The sequence below is a fragment of the Ambystoma mexicanum genome, chromosome 1p, assembly GCF_040938575.1.
Source record: "Ambystoma mexicanum isolate Mex_15411 chromosome 1p, UKY_AmexF1_1, whole genome shotgun sequence".
NCBI lineage: Eukaryota > Metazoa > Chordata > Amphibia > Caudata > Ambystomatidae > Ambystoma > Ambystoma mexicanum.
In genome coordinates, this window is record NC_090921.1 from 347174829 (window position 1) to 347192496 (window position 17668).

A 17668-nucleotide genomic window follows, 5' to 3' on the forward strand; every position below is an offset into this window, starting at 1 on the left:
GATTCTCAAAAATTCCCCATATGGGAGGTTTTTTTTCTATATGGGGTGGATGGTAGCTTGCTGCATGCAGGATACTATTGCCTGCTGTTGGTTTTGTGTGTAGAATTGTGTTAATTTTGTTGTTGCGAATATATAATTCTAAATCCAGGAAGTGGATTTTGTTGACACTTTCTTCCATCGTTAGTTTTAAGTTATATTGATTGTTGTTTAGAAAATGGTGGTATTCACTCAATGATTGCTTGTCTCCTTTCCATATAACTAAGATATTGTCTATGAATCTACTGCAGTAGACGATCTGGTTAAGTCCGCTGAAAGATCGGTGTTGCCATGCATGGTGTAGTTCAAAGGCACCCATATATGTTTGCATAAACTGGTGCAAATTTTGCCCCCATAGCTGTTCCTCTTTTTTGTTTATAGATGTCTCCATTGAATAAAAAAATGTTATTGGTGAGTGTAAAATTTAGCAACTCTAATATTTCATTTTGGTTTTTGTATGAGATGGATCTTGTATCTAGAAATTCTTTTGTTGTTTCCATTCCTTTTTGATTAAGAATGCTGGTATAAAGAATGGTCATGCCAAAAGTTACTAATCTAAAGTCTTGTTCCCATTCTATTAATTCCAATTGCTTTATGACATCTGTTGTGTCTTTGATAAAGGAGGCGAGGTTGGCTGCCAAAGGTTGTAAGTGTTTGTCAATATATGAGATGGGTTCTGTTAAGGAACCAATGCTGTTGATTATTGGTCTACTGGATGGCAGTTGATGATACTCTTTATGGATTTTAGGTAAAAAATAAATGCTTGCTAATATCGGATGTTGATTGTTCATATAGTTGTATTCTTCTTCTGTTAAGAGTTGTTCTTCCAGATAATGTCTATTGAGTTGATGCCATTCCGTCATGAGGTTTGAGAGTGGATTGTTGGTGAGTTTCTCATAGGTTTGTTTGTCATTTAGATGTTTGGCAGCCATTTTGATGTAATCTGCTGTGTTTAGCAGTACAATTTTCCCCCCTTTGTCTGCTTGTTTTGTAATCACAGTTTCATCCTTTTGTAATTCAATTAGAGATTCTCTTTCCTTAGTTGTAAGATTGTAGTGGCCATTTTTAGGTTTTGATGATTTCAGGTACAATGCTCTTAGGTCCTCTGATACTGCTTGTTCACATATACCTTCACTATATTCACTATATACCTTCTATGGTGGTCCTCAACCACCAATCTCACAGTGAGGTCCTCCTTTCAGGAGCCCTGCCCACAAGTGACTATCACCACAAACTCCTACCCCCTTCTGGGGTGGGGCGCAATGCTGGATCATCTCCAGGTTTCCGATTCATGGATACAGCAAGACAGGCAGTTTCATATAAATTATTTGTAACTCCTGGCTGGTTTTCTGGCGCTGAAAGCTTTTCAACCATCCATCACGAACCGGGTGGTCCGCGTCCGCACAGACAACTCGGTATCAATGTTTTATATCAACAATCAGGGTGGTACCAAGTCACCACTTCTTGTGGACCTTGCCATTCAGGTTTGGGAATGGGCCCTCCAGCACAGCATTTGGCTACTGGCGGCACACATTCCGGGCCAATTCAATGTGACGGCAGACTCACTCAGCCGACAGACAGCAGCCAGCTACGAGTGGGAACTGAACATGGAGGTCCTCCAACATCTTTTGCCAATGTGGCACTCCAGAAATGGACCTTTTTTTGCGACTGCCACAAACGGGAAACGTCCTCTTTATGCATCTGGTCTCGGGGCCTCCGCTCTAGGAGATGCTCTCGAGATTCCGTGGCACAACATGAGGGCATATGCCGTACCCCCTCTTCTGATTCTTCGGTCACTCGGCAAACTCAGGAATGCATTGAACTACACCCTCCTGTTCATAGCTCCTTAGTGGCCAGCCAGATTCTGGTTTTTGGAACTTCAGCATCTGTTGATTTGTCCTCCGATCAGACTGCCGTTGATTCCCAACCTGCTTCACCAGTGCAATCAGCAGTTGTGGCACCCCTCCCCACAATCATTCAGTTTGGCGGCCTGGTGCCTGAATCAAATCCCTAGCATAGTTTAACCTGTCTGAGGACAATATGCACATTATCCAAGTGGCCAGGAAGCCTTCTACGAGGTCTCAGTATAGTGGCAAGTGGCTCTGGTTTTGTCACCAATGTTTAACCAAGCAACTAGACCCCAGACATGCTACGATTGACACTGTCCTGTTCATTCCTCATCTGGCTGCTTCGGGCATTCATGCCTTGTCTTGTAGGACTTACTTGTTGGCTATTGCCGCCTACCTGTCCACTGACACCTGTTCCTTTTCTTTGACAAACCCAGTCATTAAAAGGCATTTTGCAGGTGTATTACATCTTTTTCCACCTGTCCGCAATCCTCATCCAAAGTGGAATTTAAATGTGGTCCTGACTGCCTTATGCCATAAACCATTTGAACCCATGGCTACGATGGATCTAAAGTACCTTTTTGGAAGGTTGCCTTTTTGATTGCAGTGATTTCGGCAAGGCAGTAAGCGAGCTTCAATCCTTGTCCGTGGAAACCCGTTCCTTACCTTCCATAAGGATAAGGTTGTGCTCTGCACTCATCCTTCTTTCCTTCCTAAAATAGTGACTGATTTTCATTTGAATCAATGTATCTCATTACCTGTCTTTTTTCCGAACCCGGCCTCAGACGCCGAGAGAGTATTACACAATTTAGATGTCAGATGAGCTCTGAAATTCTATCTGGACAGAACAACTGAACTCAGGGGCTCCTCAACTCTTTGTTACGTTCAGAGACCCGAAAGGGAAACCTGCTTCAAAAGCTACTATCTCCCGATGAATTGCCTCCTGTATTTCAGAAGCGTAAACCGTTCAGGGCCTTCAACCTACGAAGGGCATTCATGCCCATCTTGTACGTGGCAAAGCGGCTGCTACTGCCTTCCTAAAATATGTTCCCTGGGTAACCATTGCCAAGGCAGCTACGTGAGCTTCCCAGTCAGCTTTTTGTAAGCATTACTGCTTGGACCTGAGCTCCAGGGCCGATGCTCCATTCGGCTAGGCTGTTCTTAAAAACCTTTTTCAGTAAGGAAGTTCCATCCACCTGTATTACCTGTGAGAAGTGCTTTGGAATCTCCCACAAGTATGGAGGAAAGGGGACAGGACTAAGGAGTATAACAAAGTTACTCACCATAGTGACTACTTTACTCCTAGTCCATAGTCCCCTTTCCTCCATATGCTCGCGTGCCGTCCCCTCTAATAAGTATCCTCTATTATTGCTTAAATGGTCACAGACCTGGCAATAGAAAAGGACTGAAGGGCGATGCACGGGGCGGAGCTCAGGAGGGCAGGGATACGGCCGCGTGCGGTACCCTGCATAAAAAGAGAGGGACAACATTTTTTCAATTTTGATGCTTTTTATCAAAAGTGCTCCAGTCCCATCCCGAAGGACGGCATGTCCCCACAGGTGTGGAGGAAATGGGACTATGGACTAGGAGTAAGGTAGTCACTACGGTGAGTAACTTTATTGTCCCTCTCCTCAACATCCTCCTCTGTGCCCCAGTCATTCTAGAGGGTGCCTTCTGGCCCAAATATCAGGAGAGAAATTCCTCAAGCTGGTGCAACAAAGCAAGCTCCCCAATGGATCCATGCCCACCTAACCTCTTTAAATCAATCCTTACACAGGGCACACCATAGGAATGCCACAGAAACCTCTGCAAAAAATCACTCAACGGGCAGAGTACCGCAGGCTTTCAACTCTGCGTAAATTAAACCACATTAAAACGGGTGATGCGGAAGACCTCTCTAACTACAGAACAATATTAAACATTCCCTCCCCGGCAAAACTATTAGAGACCTATGTCTGCGAACAAATGCTGGAACACAAGGAAAACCACCAACTATTGGACCAGGCACAAGTTGGCTTTAGACCCATGAGGTGGACAGAGAGCACATCTCAATTCTGGATGATCTAAAGACCACAGATTCAACACAAACTCTGCGCTGATACTACTAGACCTCTCTGCAGCTTTCGAAAGTCAGCCACAACATTCTCATCAAGAGACTCGAAGAAATAGGAATCATTGACACAGTGCTGCTCTGGATTAAATGTTTCCTATTAGAAAGAACAGAAACTGTATGGATAAAACCATTCAAATCCACACTGCAGGACACCACCTGTGCAGTACCACAATGATCCTCCCTATCCCCACTCCTCTGCAACATCTACTTGACTCCACTAATTAACATAATCAAAAGACACCGCTTCACCTGCTACAACTATGCAGATGATGCCCAAATCATGTCCAAAATCAAAGATGTACAAGAGAACACAAAGAATGGATGAACACGAACAGCCTCATTCAACAGAGGCAAGACGGAAATTATGATTATATCCAAAAACCAAAGAAGCAACCAATACATCCCATGGCCCATAGAATTAGGAACAGTGCCCACACCATCTAAAATTGTCAACACCCTTGGAATCCTAATGGGCAACCAGCTAACCCTAAAACCACAAGTAAACTCGATAATCAAGAAATGCTTCTTCCTCCTGCACACCATCAAAAAGATTATACCATTCCGCTCCTTCATGCACAAAACACTGTTGGTCATCATCTCCGTACAGGATGTACTACGCCAACAGCCTATACCTCGGAATGCCAGATTATCTACTGATGCAACTGCAACGTGTACAGAACACAGCCGCTAGACTTATCCTTAAACTCTCACAAAGGGACCACATCACACCAGCGCTAAAGATGCTACATTGGCTGCCAGTAAAAAAACAAATTGCTTTCAAAACAATGTGCATAACACAGAGCAATCCACGCCCAAGGAGCAGAATTCATACAAAAGAAAATCATCATTTACCAGTCGACCAGAACACTTAGATCCAGTGACGACATCCACTGGGAACCTAAACCAGATCAGCATTCTCTTGTCTAGCTGCTCAACTTTGAAACTCCCTCCCGAAAGGAATACGAACCATGAAGGACGATCTAAAATTCTAAAAACTCCTAAAAACCCGGCTCTTCAACTCCGAACTTGACAAACGAATGAGCAACACCCAAACCCCACAGAATGAACACACACATGTCAAGACTGGGGATTAGACCAGACCACGACTAAGTGCAGGGAAGTAGAGCAGCCTCCGTATGGGAGGGAGACTCTGGTGCTCCCGTTCCCATAGAGGGCCCTACCAGAAACCTAGGTTGAACCTCAGACAGAGGGCATTAGAATTAAAGGGTTAATAGTGGAGACCGAACAGACAAACCACGGGCCCGGGAAGGGGGGATTTTTGGGGGAGGTCGGTGGAGGCATCGCCACTAAATAGCCCAGCTAACCTACATCTCTGCACAGAAAATAGGAGTGAGACCCCTCGCACACCACAATGCACCACACTGGCAGGGATATGTGCCAAAGGTGGCCAAAGCTGAGGGGGTATGATAAAGGAGCACCACTAACCAACCCCATTAAGAAACTCATCGCTCTGCTTGCACCTCTCCAACTCTAAACTAAGCACAATCATACCTCTACAGCACAACAAACCGCACGCACTTCACTGAAACAACAAAACAAACCACACATAGCCCTGCACAACAGCACATAACTAACTACTGAAAATTCACACCTACACTCGGCGAACGGTGTAAACTGAAATTAAGCTGCCAGCAGAATCACAGCTCTCTTGCACTTTTTCCCCACTCAGTCCCACTAACTTACCCCCACACCTTACCCTCTTGATTTTCAGATCTGCCAGAGCACCAGGGGACTACTCGGGTGGTGATAGTGTGCAGTATAAATATCCTTGAACATAACATTCCAATATCGTCCCCTGTGCACCAGTCCCACCACCACCACATCCGGTTGAGCTTTCCTCCCTGCCCAAGATGGTAGTCCCTGAGAAAGCAGATGAGGTGGTCACTGTGCCTACCCAGACGACACAGGCAGTGGAAGGTCAGCAGGCACCTCAGGGCAGTGCAGGTGCTGTACGCCACCGAGGAGTCTTCAGGCCTGAGGGCGTACCTCCATAGCTTGCACTCTGCATGGCGGCAGCAGCTGGCGAACATGAGGAGGCAGAATGTAACAGGGGTTTCCACCCCAAGGAGGCAATTGGCACCAGTCAGGCAGGAGTACAAATGTGGGGGGGGAACCATCCAGCCATTGCCGTCTGTGTTTCGCAGATACCAGAGGCAGCTGGTGGCAGCAGGCAAAGGAAGCAGCTTTAATGATGACCAGGGCAGAGGTGGGCAAGGCCATCCTGGAGGCTACTTGCAGGTTGGCAGAGCAGCATATGGTGGCCACGCTGCAAGCCCTACCGGCAACAACGGAGGCCCACCTCAGGGAGGAGGACATTGCATGTGACTCAGACCTGGTGGAGGCATTGTCTGAGATGTGCGAGCACTGCCTATGTATATAGGTCATTAGGATTGGGTTCATTTTTAATTTTTAAAAAAAAAAAATTCCCTGGACTATTTTGAGACTCCCTTCATTTTATTGTATATAGTTCTATTTTAATATAGGTTTGAAATTGGTTCATTCCATGATTCGTGCTGTCTATTTTTCTGTGTGTACTTTTACATTTTTCATGTTGTACCAGTGCATTTGTTCATTGTTGGATCTTGTGTATTGTGGCCTCACTGTGTGTAATGGCGATGCTGTGATGTTTGCTGGGGGAGGTGTGAGCATGTGCCTGACATATAGGAGTGTGGCCATCTGACCGCTTTAAGGGGGGCACTGGATAGTTTTCAGATTCTGTTCTTTGTGCCTAGGCACTGCGTGTTTGGCGTCATTGTGTTGGTGCTGTTGGACAGAAGGCTTTTGTGTGTGTGTGCAATGGTGTACATATGGGTATGGTTGTTGTGACGTGTGCATGTCTCATGATGGTGTTTGTAGTCTCTCATTGTTGATGAAATATCACTGTAATAAAGCTCCTTCGTCATCTTGAGTAGGTTCCATAAGTACGTTTTATTCCAGTTACATTATGATGGTAAGCATGAACTGCTGGGTCCCATCACCCAGGCTGGGCCTCCCCAAATGACATACTCTGGAACCCTCATGACAGCCATTCCTATACCTCTAACCAAACATTCTCTCAGACACACCACCATTCTCTCATGCATTCCCTAGCACCTGCATTCACACCAAGCATGATACAACACATCGCCCTTCTTCACACATACAAATCCACAAAAGGAAACATACAGGGAAACACTCATACGGGCATTGTTTATTTGTGAGAGATGCAACTCAGAATAAAGGTGGTGGGCGTCCCCCTAACATACCGGCTGCACCTCCAACAACAGTCACTAATTCTTACCGAAGGCGTCCCCCCTTCGCCCCCTTTCTACCCATAATCTACATCTGTCACGTGAATGGGAAGGCATCCCCCCGACTACTCACTTGCACATTTAACCCATTCCTCACTTCACCTTAACTCTGCATGCCTACAAAATACCCATTGACCAAACCTCACACCGGAGAAGAGATCCCACTCCATTCCTATATACTCAATTCTGTTGGCGCCTCACCTAAATACCCTTGCCATACTCTACTATGCTTGCACAATGACATTTTAACATTGCCCTAACAGTCCCCAACGGAAACATCTGTTGACCTGAACCACCTCAAACAAGTCGAGCTACCCATACTTTCAACGGACACATTTTTACTCAAAAGGTCTAAATACCCTATACTTCTAATGAGATAAGGATCACGTCCTAAATGTCCATAGCTGTGAGCAGCTCCAACCTGGAAATTCTCAAAATAACGTTAGCGCCTTGCATTTTCACATAACATCTAACATTTTCCACTGCACCTGCTCACATTCGGATTACCATAGCAGACACTGTGGGACTTAAAACCTGAAAGTCTATGTTGCACCCATCAACCTAAAAGTCCAGGTAGTGCCAGCACCTAAAAGTCCATGTTGCAGTAGGCAACCACAAAGCTACAATTTCCTCAAGTGTTCAACTAACACACTCACACTTCGGTCCCATTCACCTATTTCTCTATCAGTGTACCCATTAAGTCTACAGTATTCCTAACATCTATAAATCAATGCACCTTAAACCAGACATGCGATTAAAGAACACGTTCCACCATAACCCAATACATACACTTTTTCCCATTTATTTTTTCCCCATTACTACTTCACATAAAATGATATAGATTATTTGTTGGCAGTGTATGTAACGCACACTGTCTGCCTGTCCTCCTTCCACTAAGCCACCAGGTCTGCTCTGCCAAGGCTACGTGACAAAAAACACTCCAATTGGGTATTTTTATGGCCTTGGAGAAAGATGGACTTCAACACAGTCTGCATTGCCGGTTGAAGCCAGAATGGAATCCTCAGATGGTACATTGACACTGGTTGCTGGTTGCACTTCTGCTAGTCCAGGGCCCGGGCGACATAAACTCTTATCTCCCTCCCTTATAACTAAGCAAGTCACGGCAGTGCCCAGCCAGTGCATCGGAACGAAACATAATGGTCCACGTCGCAGGGTTCTTTACTCAGACTCTGCGCTCATACGGAATGTCGCGTACATAGCATTTCGCACAGCCTCCTCCCCCAGCACCCAACGTGTTGTCACCGGTCGTGTAGCCGCAGGCGAGCACTAAGGACCCACTGCAGCCCAACCGTTATAGGGCCCTCAGTCAAGCAGGACCTAGATATGGCACCAGCAGCTCTTGTAGTAAGTTCTCCCCTACTTCCCCTCTGTTCTGCATTGCTTTTTCCAGGCAAACGCTGCCATCCCACAGGGTTCCACTTTTGGGGCACTACCCGTGCTACGTTGCAACTTTATTTCTCCGCTCACTAGGATATGTCACTTTGCCGCTGTATTTCATGAACTGGATACCTCATCACCGTTCAGTGCACTGTTTGCAGTGACCTCCACTTAACAACTTGCACATCTTTCTCACTGAGATATGCCTCTCCACTACGACGAACGTCATGCCATGGGGATGGGTATGGGCTAAAACTGCATCGCCTAACCCCTTGCACAGCTTCCTCTCTGGGACATGCCTTTGGTTCCAAGACTCTGTAAAGTTCCTACTGGGCTGGCTCACATAAAGGGGTGAATCCCCTCTCTTCCTACTCATCAAGTGATTGGCAGCTTCCCCTTACTTAGCCCTAGGAGATGAGGCTCCTACTCTGCAGCTCTCTCCCTTTTTGTTTCTCTGGGGTATTATGACACAGCCGATGTCCCTTTACTTCGTCCTGGGTGATGGGACGTACCTGTGTGGGGGCAGCAGTTCCTTTCCTTCTTCTCTGAACCCCCACAGCAGAACTGGTCACTTTTATCTTCAACTTTCGTGTTTTTCTTTACTTGAAAGACCGACTCGACGCCAGTATAATAATCAAAGCTCCTTAGTCATTTTGGGTTGGTTCCATAATTAAGCTTTATTTCAGTTACATTATGATAGCAAGCATGAACCGCTGGGTCCCATCACCCAGGCTGGGCCTCTCCAACTGACATACTCTGGAACCATCACGACAGGCATTCCTGCACTCAAAACCAAACATTATCTCAGGCACCCCAGCATTCTCTCATGCATTCCCTAGCACCTGCATCCACAACAAGCACAATACAACATTTTTGTTGTGTGTTCTATCTAGTGTTGTCTCTGTTGCCTCTGCACATTTGCTATTGGAGGTGGAGTCTGTATGTTGATTTCATTTAAGGTCCACTGTTTAGGTGTTCCCTTGGCATTTGCTTGGGAATGTGTATGACCACATACTTCAGCCTCTGTTTGTATTTGGCATTGTGGATGTTGTGGTGAGATGTGGCCTCACTGTGGATGGGTGGCCTTCCACAGAAGCATTAGATGGTTTGTTTGTTTATTTTATTTGTATAGCACACCTGACCCAGGGGTATCTGGGCGCTAGTGAGTAAGAATACGGTACAGGTTACAGTTCAAAGAAATAGCACAGGTTATAGGTTATAGTTCCAACACATGGTACACATGACACACAGTACAACTATGAATGCAGTTATAGCAAATAGTACAAACATGAATTCAGTCTTGAGCATAGAGTAGATACATGCATACATGGCCGGGTAGGTACATTTGCAGAGTAGTCAAAGATACAAGAATAAGGGAGAATTGGGTTAATTCTTATTAAGTAGCCAAGAGATGACACTTCTCCTGAATTTTGCAAATATTTGGATGGATTTGATGTCAGGTGGGAGTGTGTTCCATAGTTGGGAGGCCAAGACCGGGAAACTGGAGCCACCTGCTCTTTTTAAGTAGTATCTAGGTACCACTAAGCAAGAGGTGGATCTCGTAATACGAGGGGATGATCTCAGTGTGTATTTGTCAGTGAGATATGGTGGGGCTAGGTGGTTCGACGCTTTGTAGGTAAGGCATGGGGTTTTCAGGTCGGTTTGTTTTTTTTTTCTCGTATGGAGACATTTGCAGAGTTTTCTAGTTGCTGAAATGACCTCTCTTCTGGGTATGCTTTGGGCAGTTCTGAGCGCGTTGTTCTACGATATCTGTAGTTTGTTGAGTGTGGTCTTGTTGGCGCCTAGGTAGAGACCATTACAGTTGTCCAGTTTGGACTGTATGAGTGCTCTGGCTAGTATAAGGCAGCATTTGGATGAAAACAAAGGTTTACAAGCCCTGATCAGCTTGCCCTGTGTATGCTGGCTACTGGTGGCCATGGAGGGCCATCCATGCCAGAATGATGGTGTACATTTTGTTTATCCGAGATGTATCTGTGTCATAGATGCCTGACAAGTGAAGGAGTATCTGGGTGTCATCTGTGTAGTTGGTGTAGGTGACACACAGATGGTCCAGTTATCAAACAGAAGCTTTGTAAAGATATTATACAAAGTAGGCAAGACACATGAGCCTTGGGGCACGCCGCAGGTGATGGGTATAGGATCAGCCGCTGCCGAGGGTGAGAAGACATGCATGGCCCTATTATTGAGGAACAACTGAATGCTGTCATGAGCTCTACCCCCAAGCCTCATAGGCAAGTCAGCCTACCCATTGGACCCAGGTTAGGATCTCCTATTATGGCCCCAAAGGCCTTACCATCTCACCAAAGACTCTCCTGGAGTCAGTCCTGGCGCCTCTGGCGCCAGGCTCATACTCAATGTGAAGGTAACATGGGGGGGCATGGACTTTGTAATGGGCTTGGCCCAACATGGAGGCTCAGCAATTGTGTTGGTAAGAGCGTTTTGGATGCTAGTGCACCAAGGTTTGTCTTTTAGGCAGGTGTCCGGAGGTGGGTTGGGGTTTTCCAACTCTCTCAGAAAGTTGAACAATTCTTTAATGCTAGAGCCTGCTTGGTTTATTCCATCATTGAAGGTTTCTTTTAGTGTGGATGATCTTGCTTTTGTATTTAGCAGTGATGTTTGCTAAGTTGATTTTATTCTCTGAAGAGGTGGTGTTTTTCCAGAGTGTTTCATGTTTCCTCTTTTCTGTGCGTAATAATTTTAGTTCGGGGGTGAACCAGGAGTTCAAGTGTGCTCTTGGTTTCTCTCTGCGCATTTTCAGTGGAGCGACTGTATCTATGGCTTAAGCCATAGATTTGTTATAGGTGTCTACCAGTAGGTTAGTGCCATTCGTGAAGGGTTGAGCATTTAGGGCATTTGTTTCTGGTTAGACAAGGTAGTGCAACTGGGCTTTTTTTCTTCTCTGTTGTTGAAACTGAGCTCAAAGGGAAGAAGGTAGTGGTAGGTCCAAGATTGGGGTGACGCCTCATTCATTGTAATATTGCAATTTAAGTCTGCTACCCAATCGAGTATCCTTCCTTTCTCGTGAGTGAATTGGGTGACTTTTTGTACAAATCCCTGTTCAGACAGGGCGTTGGCTAGAGCTATAGCAGGTAGATCATTAGGATCGTTGTAGCCTAGGTTAAAATCTCCTAGGATTAAGCTTTGCACGGTGGGTTTGGTGTTGGCTGCTAGTGTCGTAATGTCTTCCTCGAATGATCCTATGGGACCTGGGGGCCTATATTTAAGGTGGATTGTGATGGTACTTTTAGGCGAGGTTTGGATTTAAATGATAGGAGGTTGCATGATGTGATGGGAGTAGAGGTAGCTATTATCATGTCTAGTGTGGATCTGAAGATGATGGTGGTACCTCCTCCTCTAGCATTAGGTTTATCAGCTCTGAGGATCGACTAATTATCGGGGACGGCTAGAGCAAGTGACGGCCTGCTGCAGCATGCAGCCAGACTTCAGTTACTGCGAGGAAGTCAAGGTGGTTGGATAGAATGAGGTCTGCAGTCTCAGTAGCTTGGGCTACAAGGGACCTGACGTTTATTAGGGTGCCTTTGATTGGTTGCTTCTGAGGAAGGCAGGGGCTTTTGTTAGCTGTGGGCTCTTTCAGGTTGACGTGAAGTCTTTTTTGAATTTGTTTCTGGTCTGTAGGTCCTTTAAGGGGGTTATTTGTGTTCTTTGGGTTAGATGTGATCAGCCGGCTGTGGTGTGTAGGAAGCCTGGCCCCCAATCTGGTATTTCTGACATTGGTGTTGGGGCAAGTGGTTGGTATACCTGTTGTGATGTTCGGTATATTTTTGGCAGTCGTTGGGATAGGGGGTGTACCTTTACTGTTCCAGAATGAGACTGGGTGTAAGTTGGGTAGGAATAACGTTGGCCTAAGTGTCGTCTTCCAGCACTGACTGAAGGTGCTCAGTGCAGGTAAGAAAGGGGTATCCTTGATCTTGGGGCTGAAGGCTGTAGCAGAACTCAAGTTGGGGTCCCGCTGTTGCTCCATCTGATCAAGGTTAGATAGTCTAGTGTCTGACCTGGCAATAGTGAATAGCAGAGGGATGATACAGAGTACACTAATCATAATGTGGTTGGTTGCTAGCGGATGCATTAAGTGGTCAGATTGCAGGTGTAGTACACTTTGCAGTAATAAACTAGTGCGAATCATACCGAAATAGGTGAGTTTGATATATGCAGGCAGTAAAGGTGGAGTACACTTTGCAGTGATAGGCTAGTACGAATTATACAGTAATAGGCTAGTTTGACATATGCAGGCCGTAAAGGTGCAATACGGTTTGCAGTGGTGGCTAGTTCAGAATCTGTAGGCAGTGTAGGTGCTTGGCATTTATAGGAACAATACACAGGTAGTGTGCGTACAGTGTATTTGCAGTAGTAGGCTGGTTAAAATGTCACAGGCAGTACGGGAGCATATGCATATGCGGTTAGGGGCTAGTTTAAGTTAGCGGGTAGTATTGGTGAGATACATTTTGCAGTAGAAAACACAGCCAGTGAGGTGCAATGCATGAGCAGTAACAATGCAATGATCAGTTGGTGTGGGGAGTTCATGCACACTTAGGTGGCTCAAAATGGGTAGGTCGGAGCAAGCAATTTATCATAAGTTGTCCTGTAATGGGGCCGCACATGCAAGCAATTGTGTAAGGTCCGGAATTCGGAGTGTAGGAAGGCAGTAACATCCCAGTACCAGTATTTCAATACTTTGAGATGGGGCCCTTGGGGGACAGCAAATCAATGACAGTCTCTTACCGTGTGGGTGGGATAGGCAAACGGGAAGCGTGGGTGGCTCCTAGGCTCCGCAGGCAACGACAGGTGAGTAGACTTATTTAGTAATGCCTTTGTTGTGTGAGGCCGGCTTCTGTCTCCGGTTGGTCAGGATTGGCTAAATGGGCCACCAGATCAGATTGCTAGGCCCAGAGCAACAACAAATCTGAATCTCGGGTCAGCGGCCATCTTAATTTCGATGCGTAGGTTGATCATCAAGATGGACCCTTCCGCGTGGGGAAGCATTGGCGGTGGGTGTAAGGAAATCTTAAATAAGAACGGAAAGCACAATTGCTTACAAGGGAAGCTGCTCGTGCAGCGGCGGTGATCCCAACTGCAGCGTTGTGGTGATCACGGGTCTAGCTGCTCCTGCAGCAATGACGTGGCTCTGAAAATGCAGCTGCTCCAGGAGCTGAATAAGGATGAAGGGGCTCCTGCCCTGGCGAGGGTCTGGTGCAACGGTAGATTGCTGTGCCACTCCCATGTCATGGTCACCCACCCACACACATCTGCAATCACGCACTTCCTGCTCTCATATTATGCATCACCCCTGCCACTGGAATGCTGCTGAGTTCCATGATTGATGTCTCAGTATGGCAGCACGCATTTCCTGTCTCCCTGAGTCACACACTCTCTGACTGGCTTCCCATCACCCAAACATTGGCTTGTCATGATTCTGTCTCGGACAGGGACTTTGCCACCCCTACCTATCTGGCTACTATTGCAGGGGCTGAAATGCACCCAGTCATTGTTTGTGATTATTCCCAATCTATTATTCCTTGTACTTCTGTCATTCAAGGGCATTCACTTGTAGTGCTTTGAGGCCATTTCAATGGCACATGGGGGTAGAGAAGCAGATGTATACGTTGTTGATGGAACCTGCCCCCTCACCTCCGACATACAGGATGAAGAACAAGAAGACCCTGCATGAACCTAGGTATCATTCCAATACCGCATTGGGTATATAAGAGATGTTATGTACTCAGACAACCGTACCAAATGTACCCCGGAACTGAAGTGGTAGCAGGAGATTTGCAGATAACACTGAATATCGAAGAGCTGTAAAGGAAATCTGACCTGTGCAAAGTGACATAAGGAGCAGATACGATAACGCACAGAAAAGATATAACAATACATAAAGAATGAATGTGTAACTGAGGAAACAAAGCAAAAATGTATATCAGTGATAAGAAACCATGTATATAAAGAAGTTAAGTAACCAGATAAGTAATACATGTATATACGTAGAAACTCAAGGTAGATGAGTCAAATAGAAGCTTGTTACAGTAGAAAATATATCATAGATAAAGCGGCCATGTTGTAAAGATGGAGTTCGGCTCTGAATAAAAGTAAGTGAGAAGCTTCAAAGAGAGACCAGAGTTACAGAACTGACACTCTGGAAAATGGATTTGCACACCAACAAAGGAAGCTGTTGGCCAGAGATGATGGATGCCACAACAAGAAGCAACAACACGGTACAAAGGGAGTCAACGAGGATAAGCCATATACGCAGGACATATTTCTCTTAGATTAACTGAACAAACATTTGTGAATGCCAAGAATTGAACAATTAAAGATGCAGAAAAGCATATGTGAGACAGTGTCCAAGTCTCCAGAGGCCAAAGAGTCATGACACCCAGAGAAATTGAATCAAATAGCACTAAATAGAAAGGCGAGATGTATACAATTAGTCTCTTCACACGTGGTGAAAGGCCAGAAAACAAGGCCTATTCATAAGCTCCAGGAGAAGATAATGATGAATCTTAACTCTACATAGAAGAAGCCTCGGCTGAAGATTTGACTGATGAGAGATGGTAGACTAATTGGGCAAGTGGGCCCTAACGTTGTTCTCTACACCTGGGTTCTGTTTTGCTCACATGCTGCTAACAAGCCGAATGTCCAAGGTTGGGAGAGAATGCCAACCAAATCATGAGCGCCTATGCAATGGTGTACATACGTTGTTGCAGGGGCCAATCCGCTGCTGTTATTCTGCCATCTGTATTATACATAGTTGGAGGGAAGTTCAAGGCATGCCTGCTAGAAGAGGGGCAGCCAGTGAAGTTACTAACACTTATAGAAACTATAAGTAGATATGTTCCTCTAACTAATTCCTCCATTCAATAAGGTTTTATTATTTGCCACATAGGGTGATGTCATAGCTGATGCACATTGAGGTATAAAGCCCTTGTGTAATCAAAATCTAATCAAGATTGCATGGACTATGATTTGTTGTTCGCCAGGTGTCCCTACTTTATTGAACTGATAAAGTAGTATTTTGCCATATTCTTTGAGTCTGTCTGTTGTAAGGAACATATGGTGGCAACAGTTAAGACAGACGCAAGTGATAACAATTCAAGGGTTCCCATTAAACTGTAAATGTAGGGCGGAAAAAAGCCTAACCTAAATCTAAGATGGGAGCAAGCTTTGACCATTAAATGAAAAATAAGGCAGTCCTAGTGGCGTTGTCAAAATAAAAGGGCCTATACTAAAAACAAAAACTATTGCCAATCCTTACATTGAATGTTTTCCAGCATAATTCATAAAACATTCTTGATTCTATTAAAGATAGAGGCAAGCTTTCTCTTTCTGTAATTACAGCATTGAGAAAGCTCAAGCAGTGACCTTCCCACCATTTACCATCCAACTTGTTCTGAACCTTTTAGAAAAAAACGACATTTCCCATGAAACTAAGGAAAAGAACGTAGTCCATGCCCATATGACTTATCCAGTCCAATTAGGCACACGCCGCTCTAGGAAATGCCTCAAGATTTCAAGAGACCAACCACTTGACCAGTAATCCTACGACTCCCCCCCATCCCCTCTTCACGGTTCCACAGCCAGCTGAGCAGTGAAGACCACTTGACCTCTGATGCTACTGAAACACAGACAACAACAGGACTCAAAGAGAGGGCCAAATGAAGTTTGCTATGTTCACCATTCGCAAATACAGTTGCGATGGAATGTTTTATTGCACTTAATCATATCATAACGAGCACACTGTCAAATCCTAAACTACAGTACTGCCTAGCCAACAAAATTGACATTAATATGGTCATTTGATGACCAAAGGGTGAGATAATTCTTTCCTCCAGGCATTCAATATAATCAAGACCTACCTATAAGTTATTCTGCAAAATCCTCATTGCATGGCATGCCCCGAGGGAGGCATCTTGCTTGTTTACAGTTTACCTGCCACCAGAAATGCCAGCAATTCGATGGGTTTGAGATCAAAATCTCCAAAGATTGATTTCCGGAACAATCGGCCATCTTCATAATGTCTTCCTGGCTGAATACACACCAAAGTGATTTGTGTCATACCAGCATCGAAATGTCCAGTGGCTCCATTGTGCCAAGATGGTAGAATGTCAACAGTGTTTGGGGTTTCCTCATTGCTGGCCTATGTACGGTCGTTATTACTTGTGATAGTGATGCTTCCCCAATGTATGGGCCTCCACTTTGCCTCAAGCCATAACTTGGGGGTGGGTCCTTACGCCCTTCATGAACTCCCTACCCCTCAGTCGATAAGAGTATATTATCATTCTCTTGCGTAAAATCTCAAAATTATTCTTAAAAAACAAATGCTACATTGGTGCAAACTTCCCTGAAACATTTGTCACTACTTTAGCTTGATAAAAGTAACTCCTCAAAAATGAATACTAAAAATATAGATCTACAAATTACTAAAAATATAGATTAAATAGAAATTACTAACTGAAAATAACTTGGCTAAAAACAAAGAAAACATAAAACAAGCACTATTTAATAATAGACTCCAAAAATAGACCATCTGAAAAAGGACAACTTTTGGAAAGGAACAATGTGTTTTGCAGGCGAGGATGGCTAAGAACATGTTCTTGGGAGTTTTGATGCATCTCCATGAATTGAAATAGATGCTAACAAACGATGGAATGGTGAGCTAAGTGTATTTTTTTAGGGGCAGAATGACGGGGATCCTCCTATATTACCGAATCAATAATACATAAAAAGAGATGGTGTTTGTTTCCTTTCTGCGCACATAAACCACAAATAAAATGCAGATTCTGCTTAGTTTCAATTTAAAGATCAAACAGCCTGACGCATGTTTCGAGCTGCGAGGCTCTTCATCTGAGGCTGCATAACAGTTGTATACACATGTATTTGGAAGTACAGTTGGTAATTCGTTCCATGTATCCAGAAAAACAAAAGCC